This window comes from Piliocolobus tephrosceles, chromosome 12 (assembly GCF_002776525.5).
Source record: "Piliocolobus tephrosceles isolate RC106 chromosome 12, ASM277652v3, whole genome shotgun sequence".
NCBI classification, from domain to species: domain Eukaryota; kingdom Metazoa; phylum Chordata; class Mammalia; order Primates; family Cercopithecidae; genus Piliocolobus; species Piliocolobus tephrosceles.
This window is the reverse complement of record NC_045445.1, coordinates 47,847,880-47,851,952: the sequence shown is the minus strand read 5'-3', so window position 1 is coordinate 47,851,952 and position 4,073 is coordinate 47,847,880. Positions and strand designations below refer to the sequence as shown.

General features: G+C 41.7%; 1 non-coding gene across 1 annotated transcript; it reads left to right on the top strand.

Annotated features, from left to right (window-relative positions):
• Positions 1 to 1,268: 1,268 nt before the first annotated feature.
• LOC111536715 lies at positions 1,269 to 1,396 on the top strand. Its single transcript, XR_002729801.1, has one exon. It is a non-coding gene; the product is annotated as a small nucleolar RNA SNORA40 (small nucleolar RNA).
• The last annotated feature ends 2,677 nt before the right edge of the window (positions 1,397 to 4,073 follow it).

Genomic DNA, 4,073 nt, shown 5'->3' with positions numbered 1-4,073 from the left:
AAAGGCAAGGCAGTGCAGGGTGAACAGTTCAGGGTTGGCTAGTTTGAATAATTTTGGAGGTCTCTAAACTATATGGGTGGTCTCTAGTTGCCTGGCATCTAGTCCTGGGATGATTAAGGCAGAGGAATACTGCCTCCTGGGGTGAGAGGGCCAGACAGTGGGGGTATGGTTGTGGGTTGGCTAGGTGGCATAAAAACATGCTCTGGTTGAGCTCTTCATTATCTTTGAGAATTGCCTAGCCCAGGGAGGTGTAGTCTCTCCCCGGCCAGTATTTTTCTTTTTTTTTTAGATGTCAAAACATGATAATATACAGGAATATTTTAAATTGGAAATGTTTACAGTACAATTGGTCCTCTGATGTTTTGGCATCACATTAAAGAAACTTTGAGGTGATGATAGTGGAGACGTTTAAAGACTAATACATAAATTTCCCCAAACAGCATAGAAAACATTTTATTATGAGAACAGGAAAGAAGGAACACAAGTAGAAATACAAGGAGTCTCTTCAGGCTGCTCCATAACTAAATTTTCCATTTGTGTGGCATTAGCCAAGTAAAACAGATCTGAAATTTTGAGGTCTCTAACAATATCTTAATGGAATTGTAGTGTGTTAGAAATATGCTCAGGTCAAGACGCCAGGTTATGTTGTCAGAGGGTATGAAATGGTAAGCCAGTAAAGTATATGTAAATATCAGTGATATTTGTGTGTAGCCCAGGGGAAGGAGTCATTTTGGTTGGAGACACAGGCAGGAGGTCACCCTGAAAACTTGGATGGGGTTTAGTAGGAGTAGGTAGTAGGGAGTCAGTGGTCCTCTCCTAGGGGATCATGAGGTTGACTGACAAAGAGGCAGGTGCCTCCTGGGGAAAGCAATAATCTCCATTAATGTTTAAAGGAATACAGGTAGTACTAACCTCAATCGGATTTCTCTTTAGGCATAGGAATTATGGGGAAAGAGAATTTAATTTTTTCTTTGTTTTTCTTTTTTTGTTTTTTTGAGACAGTGTCTCATTCTGTTGCCCAGGCTGGAGTGAAGTGGTACAATCATTCCTAGGCTCAAGCAATCCTTTCATCTCACCCTCCTACCAAAGTGCTGAGATTACAGGCAGGAGCCACCACACCTGGTTGGATTTCTTTTCTTACTCAACACTAACTTCGTGGCTGAGGCACATATAACAAGAAACAGATTAACAAAAGAAAAGCATACACATTTACTTAATGTAAGTTTTACATGGCATGGAAGCCTTCACAAATGAAAACCCAAAGAAACTGTACTTATGTATGTTTTTGTTTAACTTATGGACAAAGACTTATAGATAAGTACAAAAAATAAATCCTCTTTTGCAACCCAGAACTCATTGTTCAATATGAGTTTTGATACATGTAAGAAGGGATATTATTATACCTGAGACAGTTAATTGATGGGAGTATTGATAACCATAAAGATTGGTTCCAGGCCAGGTGCAATGGCTCAAGCCTGCAATGCCCACACCAAGGTGGGAGTATTGCTTGAAACCAGGAGTTCAAGACCAGCCTGTGCAAGAAAGCTTTTATCTTGAGAACATGATGTCTGGAATTAAAGGTATTCCACACATCTGTACTATTCTTGAGTGATCGCTTAGGAATGAATGTGATTTGAACTCATTCATGTTAAGAGAAGGTATCAAATTGAGAACCAGGCAGATCCCCACCACCTACAGTAAAAAGGACCCTGAAGTAAATTGGTTGAAGAAAGTAGGTCCCAAAGATTCTTGGTGAATTTTGAAGACTTCATCAGTATACCCATATTAAAAGGAGATGACAGAAGCCAAAGTAATTATAGGCTGACAGGACAACTGGATCAGTTTCATTAAAAAGGGCTAACATGAAGATAAATCTTTTGACTCCAGCTCTTTAGAGTATCTAAAGTGACCTTGATGAACAGTGGAAGAAATCACAACATGGAATTCCTTGAATAAAAATTTATTGACTTAAAAAAAAAAGAAATAGATCATGTCCTTTGTAGGGACATGGATGGAGCCAGAGGCCATTATCCTAAGCAAAGTGATTCAGGCACAGAAAAACGAATACTGTATGTTCTCACTTATAAGTGGGAGCTAAATGATGAGAACACATGAACACATAGACAGAGACAACATAAACTGGCCCTACCAGAAGGCAGAGGGTCAGAGAACGGAGAGGATCAGGAAAAATAAATAATGTGTACTAGGCTTAATACCTGGGTGATGAAATAATCGGCACAACAAACCCACATGGCACATGTTTACCTATGTAGCAAACCTGCATATGTATCCCTGAACTTAAAATAAAAGGTAAAAAAAAAAAAAAAAAAAAAAAAAAAAGAAAAGAAAACCCAAAGAAACAGAGAAACCTGTGTATTTTTACGCTTGGGTTTGATGAAGAGTGAACAGTCATGCAGACATGATAGGACAAAGGGGACATGTAATGATAATAACTAGAAGGAACTTAGCAAGGCCTATCTTTTCCAAATTATTGGTGTCTCTGTGTCTTTGAGGATAAGGATGTTCCTTTCCTCTGGGTATAAGTAGGTAATATTCTTCAGTTTTGTGTCCCCACCCAAACCTCGTCTCAAATTGTAATCCCCACATGTCGAGGGAGGGATGTGATTGGATCATGGGGGCGGTTTCCCCTATGCTGTTCTTCTGATAGTGAGTGAGTTCTCGTGAGATTTGATTGTTTTACGAATGTTTGGAATTTCCTCCTTCATTCTTCTCTCTCTCTTGTCCTTGCTTCTCCTTCACCTTCTGCCATGATTGTAAATTTCCTGAAGCCTCCCCAGCCATGTGGAACTATGAATGAGTCAACTAAACCTCTTTCCTTTCCTTTGTAAATTGCCCAGTCTCAGGGACATCCTTTTTTTTTTTTTTTTTTTTTTAGACAGAGTCTTGCTCTGTCACCCAGGCTGCAGTGCAGTGGTGCAATCTCCTCCTCCCAGGTTCAAGCAATTCTCCTGCCTCAGCCACCTGAAGAGCTGAGATTACAGGTGCATACCACCACGCCTGGGTTGGTTTTTTTTCTTTCTTTCTTTTTTTTTTTTTTTTTTTTTGTAGGGACAGGCTTTCGCCATATTGGCCAAGCTGTTCTCAAACTCCCGACCTCAAGTGATCCTCTTCCTCGGCCTCCCAAAGCTCAGGGATTACAGACATGAGCCACCACACCCAGCCTGAGAAGTTATTTATAGCAGTGTGAAAATAGACTAATACAGGAGGGTACTTCTGGAATAAAAGTTTTATGACTTGCTTCAGGGGAAAAGTGCGAGTGGACGGTGAGAGTGACCTTTCTGCCTCTGCTATTTCTCAAATGCCAAGGTGCCATATTTTGGGGTGGCATGTCCTGATCCCCATCAGAGTGTAGGTGTGTACATTTGCAAAGCAAGGACTATATCAGGATCATGGGCTAAACAGGGAGCTCAGACACATAATAGAATCCTTAATATTGAATGAAGTAAAGCAAAAATGTGGGGCCTTAGAAAAGGCTGTCCATGGGTGCCACTGAGCAAAGGTTTTAGTGTCTAAGATGAAATCATTTCCAAAATGGGAGGTGGGGTGTTGAAGTCATCTCCCACAGTGAGGTCTTGGGCCAGGGTGATATCCTCTGAGATGTAGGACTAGGATGTTCTTTTTGAGTTAGTACACACTCAAGTTGATGCGGACCTCAGCATCTGCCATGTTTGAACGAAGCAAGCACTTACTTGGAGGGTTTGGGTGCTCCCAGATTGTAAAAATCTGGGAGCGCCCAAACCAACAGTAAGATCAATAGTCGACCTGGCCCAGTGGCTCACACCTGTAATCCCAGCACTTTGGGAGGCCAAGATGGGCAGCTTGCTTGAGCCGAGGAGTTCGAGACCAGCCTGGGCAACATGGAAAACCACTGTCTCTACTAAAAATAGAAAAATTAGCTGAGCATGGTGGTGCAGGCCTGTAGTCCCAGATACTCGGGAGGCTGAGGTGGGAGCATCACCTGAGCCAGGGATGTGGAAGTTGCAGTGAGCCAAGGGTGTGCCACAGCACTCCAGCCTGTGTGACAGAGTAAGATCTTGTCAAAAAAAAAAAGA